The sequence below is a fragment of the Protopterus annectens genome, chromosome 3.part0 (genome assembly GCF_019279795.1).
Source record: "Protopterus annectens isolate FY-2018-M chromosome 3.part0, PAN1.0, whole genome shotgun sequence".
Classification (NCBI taxonomy): Eukaryota; Metazoa; Chordata; order Ceratodontiformes; family Protopteridae; genus Protopterus; species Protopterus annectens.
Genome location: NC_056731.1, coordinates 759,966,688 through 759,981,173, shown reverse-complemented (window position 1 = coordinate 759,981,173; position 14,486 = coordinate 759,966,688). Strand labels below are relative to the sequence as shown.

The 14,486-nt window shown below is 41.4% G+C and overlaps 1 protein-coding gene across 2 annotated transcripts in view; it reads left to right on the top strand.

Moving 5' to 3' along the window:
• The window catches only part of GALNT1 (polypeptide N-acetylgalactosaminyltransferase 1), a 1,910,365-nt gene that overhangs the window by 125,959 nt on the left and 1,769,920 nt on the right, over positions 1-14,486 (top strand). The gene's annotated exons all lie outside the window — the stretch shown is intronic.

Here is a 14,486-nt window from a genome sequence, read left to right as displayed (position 1 = left end):
GATTAAAAAAAGAAATTTTTTGGTTAAAAATGAACTTTTTTTTTTAACACATTGTATATTATCTCTGTATTTTTCATTGTTCTACTTTGTTTACTTTTGTATAAATATTGTAAAATTGTCTATCTTGTGGAGCTTTTCTCTTCGGGCCTCCACTGAAAATGGGCTCTTCCAGGCCCAGTGGTCTATCCCGGTCATCAAACTGTAATAAATAAAGTAAATAAGGGATAGTTTTAAGGTGGCCTGCTTGTTTTGCAGGGGCAACAGAGGTTATTGAGATAATGGCTTTTAAGTCCTGATTTAAAGGTTTTTACACAGTCTGTTTGAGTTATATGGGAGGCTAAGGAATTCCAAAGTTTAGCAATGCTATGTGAGTACAGACATTGTCCAGCTCTTTTGTTGGGTTTGGTCGCATTTAAAAGCTGTGTACTTGAGGATCTAAATGTTCGTTTAGGAGTATAAGTTTGTAGGATGGAGCAGAGTGTTGGGCAGGTGTTGGGTTTAAAAAGAAATTTGTTGGGTATAATTGAGAGAGTGGGAAAAACCCATGCCAGTTCACTTCTGAAATTGCTTGGTAATGGTATAAGCAGTTAGGCTTTCCTGAGGCAAATTTAGCTGTTTTATAATAGGATTTTTTTATTGCTAAGGGATGAGTGAAGGTTAGTAAAAATGTCACTTCCATATAGAAGGGAAAGGATGAGTAAGATACTGGTCATTTTCGTTTTGGTATGGTAGTGTAGGTAGAGTTTAAACTATGCAAGCTTTATCATCATAAAGTGCGTTTTCTTTATTGCATTGAAAATATGTGGCTCAAAAGTGAGTTTGTCATAGATTGTCATGCCTAGCAATTTTGTTGTCTTCACTATTTCAATTTCTATACTATTTTTAGAAAATATTTTGAAATCTATATGTGTTTTTTGTAGAAAAATAGTACGTTTTTTTTGGGGGGGGGGTTTAACAACAGTTGTGTATTATTTAGTCAGATTTCTATCATTGTGAATGCAATCTGTGTAACTGTATGTAGAATATGAAGTTGTTGGAGGTAGATGATATTGTAGAATCGTCACCGTATTGGATGAGATTACCTTGTCTGGGAAGCTTTGTGAAGATCATTGAAGAAGGTATCGTAGTGGCCCTAGAATGGATCCTTGTGGGACTCCTCCTATGCTGTTTGCCTGATAATCAGATTGTACATTGTGCCATCTGACTGATTATTCCCTATTGTTAAGGTAAGAGGTAAACTAGTTGAGAGATTTGGGGGAACATCCTGGTTTCAATAATTGGTTTAGTAGTAGTATGTGATACTGTGTCAAAAGCCTTAGATCCAGTAAGATTACTGAAGTAGGGTGACCATCATCCAAGGCTTTGTTGACAGTATCAGTGAATGAGAGAATGGGTGTGATAGTGCTGTGACCCAGACAGAACCCATGTTGGGTAGGGGCAAGATCATTATCAGAGAGGTATTTAAGTAGTTGTGTCTGTACACATTTTTCTAAGATTTTTGATAATGGAGAGAGTATAGAGAGAGGGCGATAGTTAGAGAGGTCATGGGAATTTCCACCTTTATGTAATGGAGTTGCAATAGATTTTTTCCCCACAAATGTGGGACATGAAATTCTGAGATGGAGCGATTATATAAGAATGCTAATTGGCTTTGCAGTCGCATTTGCTGCTAGTTGTAGATACTCTGGGGGAAGATCATCAGCGGAAAGAGAGCAGGGTTTGAATTTGGTTAGGAGTTTGAGTATAAGAGAGGTAGTTGTGGGAGTATTGCTAGATGTGTCTGGGGAAGGGAGTTTGTTATCAAGTAAGGAATTAGTTGCATACTAGGAGTTTGTTTATGTTTGTTGAGTCTTTGACTAGCATTTGAATGGTAGTTGTGAAGTGGGTGTTGAAATCATGGGAAGTTTGAGGACTCTTATCAGGTGCAGGGGGATGAGGTTTGTAAGGTGCCAGGAGGATGAGTTTTGTAAGGTGCCAGGAATAAGTAGAGTGGAGACAAGAGTTCCAGAACTTTTTTGGATTGTTGTTTAAGGTGGATAGCTTCGAGGAAAATATTTTTTTTTTTTTTTAATCTTTTGACTAGGTTTTGGCTTTATTTCGGAGTTGTTTGTAGTCAAGTTCATTTTGTTTTGTTTTATTTTTTTGCCACTGTTTCTATGCTTTGTCTCCATGTAGGAGATTTCATTTGGTCTGTTATGTTAGCCAAGAGGCATAGTTAACTTTGGTTCATTTGATTTGTATAGGGGCTATGCTGTAGTTTCCAGAAAAAGTTTGTTTAAGTAGCTAACAACATCTAAGGATGTGTTGTTAGTCGGACCCAGTTTTGAGCTTTCAAAATGCTTATTAATGTATTTTGGTCAAGGTGGGTGAGATTCCTGGATGTTTTGTAGGAGAGTGTTTTGATTGTTTGTTTGAGGGTGAGTCCTATGATTATATGCTTGGAGGTGTTTACTTAGTATGTTGGGTAGGGTACCTGAGTTTGAGTAATTGTGAGTGTGGGATACTAGTATCCAATCTGAGGTAGGCTCTGATAGACCATTGGTAGGAGTTGTGATTGAGCTGTGTGAAGCTATGCAGGTTTATACTATTAACTGGAGATTTGGAAGTTAGGATGTACTTCGTGTTTCACTGTTGCAGTACATTTGGGGTCATCTGCCTGCAAGTAGCCCTCAGCTGGCCTGAATACCAGAGTCTCTGATTCCTGCATCAGATGCTGTCTCTTCTTCCATGACATCAGGTTGTCCAGGGTATAAAACATGCAGCCGACGCCATTACGTCAGTCTTTCTTGCCACACGGTGCCCGAAGCAGAAGCATTTCGTAAGTGCCGGTCGACAGACTCCTGAAATTTTTGTTTTCGAGTTTCAGAACCAAAGTCTTCAAAAAAAGCTAAGTACCCCGTTGGGGATCCTTTTTCTTGGACTTAACCGATGTCAGTAAACGTTAACAACTGTATTACTTGTGGAAAGCAAATACCTCATAAAGATTTTCATTCGTACTGCATTCCTTGCTTAGGCCCAGACCACAACGTCCCTCGCTGTCAAGTTTTGTGCCTTGTTCAACCCCTGAACTATTCGTTGCCGGGCTATATTTGCTGCAAATTATTTTGGTACTCTGTATAACTATCCAGAAATGGCTTCGGTAAGCCATCTGACTACCGATTATGCCAAAAGAAGTAAGGATAAAGACAGGGACAGACAGCATAGGTCCAAAACTGCAGATGATGCTTCCGTTAAGCTAGTCTCCAGTTCGCCGGTACTCAGTGAGGTGCTTTCACAGCCCCCCGATGCCCACTACTTCAGATTCGCAGGCCTCTACTGAGACCCATTTGGAGTCTGGTATGCCGCGAGATGCTTCTTCGACTATGGATCCTGCGGCTGTCTCTACCTTGGATGGGTCCAGAGCCGCTGTGCACCGGCTTCTGAGGGTTTATTCAGGCCTACAGACTTGCATTTTAAACCAATGCCATCTTCTTCATCCAGGCCTAAAACTTGACCGACGCCTCAAAAACTGATGTCCAAACCGCATGCTCAGGCCTATATGCCTAAACAACAAATTCTTAGAATGGCTGAAGACCTTATTACCTTAATTAGGGTAAGCCAGCCTTCCCCCTCTAAGAGACCTAGAACTGATTTTCCTCTGATTCTTCTGATCAGGATTCTGATATTTCTGTTTCTTCTGATTACCAGGACTTGCCCATATCTACCTATGAGGATTCTGATGCAGAGGATTCCATTCCCTCTGCTTCCCCTCCAGAAGATTTTTCTTTTGGTGAAACCTTGCACACTCTCTTAGGGAGCATTTCTGCTGGGAAAGCCAGGATTACTCTGACTCCAAACAGAGGCTTAGGGAATTCTTACTCATCCCTGCCAACAAATTGTATTCCTGGGAGCAAGCTTGAATGCAACTTCCAGGATGGCTTTCCTCACTCCAGAGAAACAAGTTTATTTGGCAACCTACTTAAACATACTGGCCACAAAGACCCATCTATCTGCAAGGAAAATTCTGCAAGCAATGGGGTTCATGGCCTCTTGCATTCTACTAATTCCAAGACTGCACAAGACTGCATATGAGGAAACTGCAGTGGTATCTAAAAATCCTATGGTGTCAACATTCTCAGGACCTGGAATGAATGATTCCTATCATTCCTTGTATAAAGACCGAGTTCCTTTGGTGGGCAGAGGCTGGCTACCACAACAAGTGTCTCCTTTTCACTCTACCCCCTGCCGCCCAAACCCTAACAGACGTATCAGACTATGCATGGGGGGGGGGGGGCTCACTTGTCAGGGCAGTGCATTCAGGGCAAATGGAACCCGAGACAGATGCACCTGCATATCAACCAAAAAGAAATGTTAGCTGTACAGAATTCCCTGACAGCCTTCAAGGACCACATTCTTCCAGGACAATTATTGGTAAAGACAGGCAACACCACAGTTATGTGGTACATAAAAAAAGCAGGGGGGAACCCACTCGTACCTTCTCTGCAGACTAGCCACGGCTCTGTGGAACACAGCCTTGAGCTACCAAGTGAAACTACAAGCTCAATTCCTGCCAGGCAAGCTAAATTCACTGGCAGACGACCTAAGCAGAAATCTCATGGACCCACAAGAATGGAAACTGGAACCAAAAATATTCAACCTCTTGAGGAAGAAATGGGGGGACCCCAGAAATAGACCAGTTTGCCTCCCCTCAGAACTACCAATTGGAGAAATTCTGCACAAGGACTCCCCACAGTCAAGCTTGAAAAGTGTGTGCCCTGTCCTTTATCTGGGAAAGCCTCTCTGTTTATGCCTTTTCCCCCCCTCTGCCTCTCCTCTCGAAGGTTCTGCTAAAGGTCAAACAGGACAAACCAAGGTCAATACTGATTGCACCAGACTGGCCACATCAGCACTGATACCCCCTCTTGCACAGTATGACACTGCTGGAACCATGGCACCTGCCTCAGACCCCTTCCCTGCTGTCCCAGCAGGTGGGCCATATTCTGCACCCTCAGCTTCAAACCCTGAACCTTGCAGCCTTGCTAATTCCTTGAGCTCCCCAATAGCATCCCTCAGTAAGCAGGTGCTAGATGTCATTCTGGAGGCAAGGAGGCCTAGTACTAGAAAATCCTATGCTGAAAAGTGGAAAAGATACTGTTCCTGGAGCCAGACTCTGGGTGGGGGGGGGGATGGGCGTAACAGCACCCAGCTTGTCTCATATTCTTCAGTACTTAACAGAGATGCTCCACAAGGGCCTATCCTTCTTGTCTATTAAAATTCATGCCTCTGCCATTTCAGCTCATTATAATACTAAGCCACCCCTCTTTTCTCACCCCTTCTAAAGCAATTCCTTAGAGGGGCCAAAAATTTAAGACCCCTCCCAGGAGAGCCCCCTACTCCAGCCTGGGACCTTAACTTTGTATTGGAAAAGCTCACTCTCCCTCCTTTTGAGCCAGCTGGAACTGTAGAGTTGAAATTCCTTTCTTGTAAAACAGCCTTCCTTCTAGCCATCACTTCAGCAAGAAGAGTGTCTGAATTACAGGCTCTCATGGCAGTGGAGCCGTTCATTATCTTCCATGCAGACAGTCCCTCAGGACCAATCCTTCCTTTATTCCCAAGGTGGTGTCTAATGTGGCCCTTAATCAGTCCATTCATTTGCCTACCTTTTTCCCGAATCCACAAAACAAAGCAGAATGAATGAATCTTTGGATGTGCAGAGACCATTTAGATTTTATTTGTACAGGACTAAGCCTTTCAGAAAATCTGAACAGCTGCTAGTTGTCTTTGCTGCTAGGGCAGAGGGGAAGGCCATTTCAAAGCAAACCATTTCTAAGTGGATAGCCCATTGCATTCATTTCTGCTATAAGCACCATGGAAAACCTACCCCACAGGGGATAAAATCACATTCCACCAGGGCTGTATCTACCTCTACAGCCTTTCTCAGAGGTGTCCCTAGAAGCTGTTACCTGGAGCTCTGCTTCACCAAGCATTACCACATGCCTATTTTTTTCTAAATCCAGAGCTGGTTTTGCCACTGCAGTCTTGCAGGGCTGAATAGCTGGCCGTAATGCTTTCTAGCTTTCTCCACGCTTCCTTAGCTTTGGGAATCTACCCAAATGTGATGACTGCAACAGTGAAACACGAAGAACATAATACAGTTGTGTACACTTACCATAAATTTAGATGTTGGAGTGTATTCACTGTTGCATTCCTGGTTAACCTCCCTCTAGTCCCCTGACTTCTCTTGGCTCTACCTTTCCTTCTTGTTTGGTGTATTTAAACTTTCTGGTGTATTTGCTTTTTGTTGGAGGGGTACCATAACTTATAATTGCTTCCCATTGTGGGGGCACCTGACATGTGGGGCAAGAAAAACTGATGTAATGGCATTGACTGTATGTTTTATACCCCTGACAACTTGACGTATTGGAAGAAGAGACAGCATCCGAGACAGAAATCCAAGACTCTGGTATTCAGGCTGGCTGAGGGCTACCTGCAGGCAGATAGCCCCAAATGTGATGACTGCAACAGTGAATACACTTGAACATCTACATTTATGGTAAGTTTACACAACTGTACTTTTTGCCAGTTAATGTTGGTGTCTTCTAGGATTATGGTTTCTTGTGAAATGTTTTGGTTTATCCAGAATAGAAAATCCTCTAGAATGGGAATATTGTGACCTGGGAGGATGTAAAGCACTGCAATATTTAGCTGTTTTGTTACTATTAATATGAAGGGATGTCAGTAAAAATTCTAAGTTTCCAAAGGAAGGGACTGATTTGGGATGGGTTGTAATAGTTGGGGAGTTTTGATAGATTAATGCTATACCCCTGCCCTTATTGTGGATATCAGAGCTAATGATACTATACCCTGGTGTAAGAATTTCAGTGTCATGAATGTGTGTTTTTTAGCCATGTTTTCGTTACTGCAATGATGTTTGGGGTGTGAATAGTTAGCCAGGCATGAAATTTGGTAATTTTATTACAAATACTGTGGGTGTTTGTTATTAGTAGTAGTTGTTGGTTTTTGGGTCTAGGGTGGGTTTTGGAGGGTAATTTTGACCTGGATTGGGATGAACATCTCCACACTGTGTTAGGGAAAGGAGAAGGTGAATAATAGTATATGGTTGTCAGCTTTTTGAGAGGGGTTTGGGGAGGTGTAAAAGGCACAATTTAAGTTTGGAATTGATACGGAGTAGTTTTATTATGGCTGTATTGTGGATACAGCTTACAAATAAGGAGGGTGAGATATTTGAGTAACTCTGTGCCATCAGGTAATGGAAGGGTTCGGGTGCTGGATGTTGGTGGTGATGAGTATAACATGGTATGTGTGGAGGTAGTTTGAATTAGTAGGACTAGAAAAGCAGTGTAGATTAGGAAAAGTAAAGTTATGTGATTGCGAGTGTTTGTAGGGGAAGTCATTGTGAAACAGATTGTAGGGCTAGGTGTGTAGGAGTACAGAGATGGGGGTGTGTCTTAGGATATTTAACTGTGTGAGTCTATTGGTGTGTGAATTAATGGGAGGGGTCAGAAGAGAGTATAAATGTAATGAGGGGTGGGTTGGAATGGGGTTAGAGTAGGGGAGTGGAGTGTGCCTACCTTCAGATGGAGGTTGGGGCAAGAAAGAAAAAACTGTCTCCACTGTAAAGGTGGTAAGGTGAGTGGTAGCACAGTGACACCTAGCCTTTTAACAGTAACCACTCAAATATAAAACGAAACATGGGCAGGAAGTTTGTGGAGAGAAATAGAAAGTATCTGTGATTTAGTTATATTTGCTAGTGAGGGGTTTGGGCGGGAGTAGGAGAGAGAAAGGAAAAAGAAAGTAATACAGAGCAGATAATGCATGCAGCTAGTGTTCCGTGGGCGAACAACACTTTTTCGAGCTAAGCCTGTACCTCTTAAGTACTTTTAAGTACTTAGTACAAGGAAGATGTTGGGATTTAAGAAAAAAGGAACAGATACATTGTTGGCAGCTATAGGTCAGGGCAGAACAAAGTAAAGCGAAGTGAAAGTGACAGGTTCCCTAGCAGTGTGCACCACAGTATATTTTCATTTGGCTAAACCGTTAATAGAAGAAATTGAACATACATTAGTTTGTTCTCTTAGGAGCATTGTATCACCTGAACTGCGGCAGAAGTTGCCCGGTTGCTTAATTAATGGGATTTAGTGATGCAATAGAGAGGTAAGCTCCATGATAGATAAGAGGGAACTGTTAACTGAATGTTGCACACTAGGTGGTATACCAAACTTTTATACTTGTATGCCATTTCATATCCAGTCTCCAGAACTGCAGATAGCTTTTCATTGGCAGTTGCATAGCATCTGTATTATTCAGCAGGTGACTTGCAATAAAATATTGCACTGCTAGAGTAGCCCTCTACAAAGATGATGATCTCTTTCAGATGATCTCCCTCAAAGACCTACCCAGGTTCTATGCAACAAAAACATGGTCAGTATCCCTAAAACATTCCTCAAAAGTATACAAATTCATAGTTCTTTTTTTTTTTTTTTTTTACAACACCCAGCTTGCATTGTTGTAAATAGAGGCAAAAAAGCTGTATAATGTAAATGATTGCACTAAACTCTCTCCCGGCTTTTCATTCTGACTACGAGTTATCAGCTGAGGGCAAAATCCTTTCAGAAGCTAAAATTACACCCCACTAATGTCTTCTGCAGTACCTTTCACAGAAGACAGATCAATTATTTGTGTTCTTTGCAGATTCTAAATTGGGCAAATTAGTTCCAAAGCCAGATAGCTGGTGGATTGCATATAATTTATCTACAACAAATTGGGTCTGTCCTTACCAAAACCTTTAAGAACCAATTCAGCTATGTCTGTGGCAACTTCTTCAGTGCTCCTATCTAGGGCGTCCATGGACAACATATGTGTAGCTGAAATTTGGGACAATCCTTATACCTTTATTACTCACTAGAAAGAGGATCTGGTCATGAGAGGGCAAGCAGCCTTTGGCTCAACAGTGCTCAGGAATATCCTTCCTTAGAATCCAGCTGGGATTTTAGGTAGCTGGTGACTTTGTCCCAACAGTTGAGGATAGAATGAAAAGTGACATCAGATAAAAAAGTTATGCATTTACCATGATTTTCCATCCATGTTGTCCATTTTCATTCTCACTCAACTTCCCACCCATCAACCACCAACCTTTTTTCACTGAAGAGTCCAGGAAGAACGAGAGCTGATAAGGACACCACTTTCTTCATGATGAGCTCCAGGTATGGTTTCTTCTTTCAGGAATAGGATATTAGTACTTCCTACTTTATGCAAACCAGCAAACAAGATCTGAGGTATGTTAGGGGTTGGTGCATTATGGGTAAGGGAGGAGCTGAAGAGCTTTTTGGTGGCTACAAGTTAAAGTAATGACAGAGTCTGATCTGAGGATTGGATCCGAACTCAACAGTTGAGGAAAAGTGAAAATGGATAACCCAGGTGGAACGTTATGGTAAGTACAAAACCTTTTTTTCATGGTTTCTGTCAGCCTACCTTCTCTTTCTCTCGAGTCCTCTGAACTCTGCAGAGCACTTCAAATGCCATTTTTCTTGTGTATTGTGCAATAAGGGGATGTCCTCACCTTCTCCGGAATACAGTCCTTATGCTGTGTATACCAGCTTCTTAATTGCTCTTTTCAGAAAGCACAACACAATTCGGCATAGAATGTTCATTGGCCATATCTTTTCACTTTTTATTTTTTTTTTTAAGCATTAAATGTTATTTGTACCTTTTTTACCAGCAAGACTGTTTACCTGCATCTTTGGACACTTTGACCATCTTTGGAGACTACCCTTTCCGTGGCACCACTTTTTGTATTGTCAGCTTGCAAGTTAATATTTTTTCTGAAATGTATGTAAGAGACAGGACTGTTTCCAGCACTGAACTTTGTGGCAATCCATTGCTTACTGGATTTTCTTGTCACATTTTCCTCTCTAATAGCTACCCTGTTGTTTTAGTTGGATAGCTGGTTTCCAGACCAACCCCCAGCCATCTTCCATTTGACTAATCATATTGACATGAGGCCTGCATCCCAGTACCTTTTATTTTACTGCCATCTACCTGTTAAGATTCATTGCCAGAGACCCGATGCACTTCACCCAGTGAGTTATTTTTGGTTCACTGAGTGGTGACCCAGTTTGAAGTCATGATGTCTTTTATGAGTCAGAGAATCAGTAACTAGGAATTATAATGGGTTGCCACACAAAATCATTGCTGTAGCTTTTTTTTTTGACAGGAGGAAACTTTAATGTGCTTTTTATTTGTTAGGTCTATTTTTATGCAGTGGAATCTCTGCAGAGAACCTCTGGTCTGTGTTACTGTGGAGGAGCTATGAAGTCCTGCCAGTGGATCAGAAAACAGCTTTAACTGCATTTAACACCCTGGGAGGTAGTTCCTCTGGAGTTTGTGCAAAGTTGCTTTTCTGGGTCAGTCTTTAGACACATTTCATTGTCTCTCTTTGTTATTATCTGTGTATGCTTTGCGTCTCCTTGCATTTTAAATACACTAATAAAGAATTAAGTATTTCTGTATGATCGGCAGCAAAACTCTCAGTCCCTCTCCCATGTTGCAGTCATCATTTTATAATTCTTTCTATTCTCTCTATCATATTTGAAAAGTTTATTTCACAGCTTTCTCTGCCCTACTAGCCAGTTCCTTTTATGTGGCTGTTTTGGCCTGGCATACAGGGATTTTTTTCTTATAGTTCTTTCATAGGTCAGATGTTCTTCGTCTTCCATTGCTGCAGTCCTAACTATTGGGTATAGTCCGCATCCAGTCGGCCCGAATACCAGAGTATAAGGCTGACGTCGGTCAGGGCGCATTAGACTGACGTCAGTACGTCAGGGTACTAATGCGCATGACCGGCGTCATATCCTCAGTCTTTTTTGCCGCGTGGTCCGATGCAGAAGCAGTTTTGCGAGTGCAGGTTGGTGTTCTGAAATATTTCCGAAACCGGAGTTTCAGACCGAATCAGAGTTGGCTAAGTACCCCGTTGGGGAACATTTTGGTTTTTTCTTGCCTCAGTATTTAACCGGATGTCAGAAAAAGTGAATAACTGTATTTCTTGTGGGAAACAAATTCCTCATAGGGATTACCATACATTGTGTTAAGCAGACAAATCATGGATCCCCACAAGTGGAAACTGGATCTTCATGTATTTCAGAAATTGACAGTGTCATGGGGAACTCCAGACATAGATCTGTTCGCTTCTCCACTAAACCACTAGCTGCCACAGTTTTGCACAAAGGGGTTTCATCACACAGCTTGGAAAGTGGATGCTCTGTCTTTCAGTTGGACGAACCTTCATGTGTATGCCTTTCCACCTCTGCCTCTTCTTCCAAAGGTACTGTTAAAGGTCAGACAGGACAGGCCAAGGATGATTTTGATAGCTCCAGATTGGCCTCGCAACACTGGTACCCTCTACTACGGAGTCTGGTAAAGAAGCCTCCATGGCCTTTACCTTTGATTCCACATCTGTTATCCCAGCAGGACGGTCATCTGCTCCATGTCAAGCTTCACTCTCTTCATCTGACAGCCTGGCATATTCTGTGTTGAAACACAGCAGGTCTCAACTTCCTCAACAAGTTTTAAATGTGATTATGGAAGCTAGAAGACCTAGTACTAGGAAAGTGTACGCAGCAAAATGGAAGAGATTTTTATTTTGGAGTAAAGCAAAGAATTTGGAGATTTCTGAGCCTAATTTGAGTATGGCTCTTCAATATCTTACTGAGTTGCTGGACAAGGGTCTGTCCTTCTCTTCCATTAAGATTCATGCTGCAGCAATCTCAGCTCACTATGATTGTGACCCACCATTGTTTTCGCATCCTTTGTTCAAACAGTTTCTTAGAGGGGCAAAAAATATAAGACCCCCACGTAGAGCTCCTACTCCTGCTTGGGATCTCAATTTTGTGTTGGAAAAACTTACTCTACAACCTTTTGAGCCTGCGGCTACTGCTGAATTGAAATATTTGTCATGGAAGACTGCTTTTTGTTGGCTATTACTTCTGCAAGACGGTGTCTGAGTTGCAGGCCCTTATGGCAGTCGAGCCCTTTTGATTTTCCATAAGGATAGGGTATCATTACGCACTAATCCTTCCTTTATGCCTAAAGTGGTTTCTAGTGTGGCTTTAAACCAAACTATTCATTTGCCTACTTTTTATGCAGACCCCCAAAATAAAGGGGAAAAGATTTTGCATACTTTAGATGTACACAGGCAATTGCGTTATTACTTAAGCAGGACTAAGGATTTTAGGCAGTCTCAGCAGTTGTTTGTTTCTTTTGCTTTGAGTTCACAGGGCAAGCCTGTGTCAAAACAAACTATTTCTAGGTGGATTGGCTTTTGCATTGCATTTTGTTATTCCCATCATGGCAAGGAGATTCCTGCTGGGATTAGGCCTCATTCCACTAGGGCTACTGCCACTTCAACAGCATTTCTACGGGGGGTGGCAACTAAGGATATTTTGGAAGCAGCTACTTGGAGTTCAGTGCATACTTTCTCTAAGCATTATCACCTTCCTATCTACTCTAAGTCTAGGGCTGGTTTTGCCACAGCTGTTTTGCAAGGCATGTTGTCAGCTCCTGCTTCTTTATGATTTGCCAGCCTCCCTTACCTCTGCTTTGGGATTCTACCCAATAGTTAGGACTGCAGCAATGGAAGACGAAGAACATAGTACAGTTTTGTACCTACCATAAATGTAGATGTTCGAGGATTCCATTGCTGCAGTCCAATTTACCCTCCCTCCTTCCCCTCTGTGTTTAGGGGTGGTTGTGTAGGTGAGTTTACCTGCTTATATTTTTGTATATATTATTCATGTTTTGGTGCAGGTATTTTGGGCCTTGTCTTTTTAGGGTCTTCTGACATCTGGGGCAAGAAAAGACTGAGGATATGACGCCGGTCATGCGCATTAGTACCCTGACGTACTGACGTCAGTCTAATGCGCCCTGACCGACGTCAGCCTTATACTCTGGTATTCGGGCCGACTGGATGCGGACTATACCCAATAGTTAGGACTGCAGCAATGGAATCCTCGAACATCTACATTTATGGTAGGTACAAAACTGTACTTTTCTTATCTTGGCATTACTTAGTGCTTTGTAGACATTTTTTTGTTAAGATAAACTGCCCTCCTTGCTTATCTTATGGCATTGCATAATTAAGATTGCTTTCAGGGTACAACAAACGCTTTTAAATCAACATAATTCACCATTCCTACTTGCATTGTATAATGTATGACTATACATTTATCTTATAAATAAGAGAAAGTTGTTCATTGTTATTGTTACTGTGAAACTGGCAGGAATGGGTTTCATTGTTTGGGTTTCATTGTTTGCGACCTAGCATGTCCTATTACTCTTTAGATTAATAATTTTCTTGTACTTTCCCATAGGCATACTTGTGTCGAGTTGCCCATGATGTTAGCCATTGGTATCAGCTACCCCGTTCTCATGCCAGAGCCAGTCCCAATGTTTTTTCATAATTGTTTTAAATGCTCTGGTGGTAGTATAAAATAAAACATGGTGTATGTGTTACAGTATTTTTATATATATATTGTTTGTTGAGAATACTTTTTATTGACTTTAAGGGTTACCACAGCATTTATCCCTACTGGTTCATGATGAAAAACCTCTTCCAAATGTATTTAATATGTCCTTGTATTTTGACTGTCCTACCCTTAACCCCTAAACTGAGTCACACTAAACCTACAGTGCAACACAACCCCCCACCCCCACCCCAGTAAGGTTTGTACTGTTTGAGATAATCATCTGCTCTTTTTTATTATGTGTAAATTCTGCTCTGTTTTTTTTTTCTTTTTTCTTTAGTGCACATTTTGTTTATAATTTGTCTTCAGATTTTGGCATAGCAGACAAGGAAGTGCAGTGTTCAGAGTAACTGTGTCTGTTATGTTCTGCAGTTTTGAATGGATGTACACAAATCTATATTTTAATATTAGAGAAAGCGTGCTGCATAAACTTAACTAGTATTTGGCCAGTGTGCTTGCTTTTAGATGCATAATTCTAAACAGTAAAGTGAACAGTGAGCAAAACATGATTGTGTTTAATGAATGTAGAAATTGGTAACAGAATACAGGTGGAAGTCCCAAATGTATCTAGGTTATCAGGCAAGACTGAAAATTAATTGAAGACTGTGTTTTTCCTCAGCTGAACTGTGGGCCACTGAGGTTATTTCATCACTTTATCAGGATAATGATTGCTTTAGCTTTATTGGGCATTTTAAGCAGTGCAGCTTCATATGGGCTTCTTAAAACAATATTTGCTGACTTACTGTATCTACCTCACTCCCTTATTTCTGGGGAATGCTGTTCCTTCCTTAATTGGCACTGTAACATGCTTGCTGCTGCTTGTAGTATTTCTGTATAAAGCTTTGTAGGCTTCTTTGAACAGCTCAATTCACATTTTCAGTCTAATTCCCCTCATAAGCACAGATTCATGCTTGCAATAAAAGTAGAATGAGCTAGGTCCTTCAAGCAGGTCTTGGATGCACTTTTATT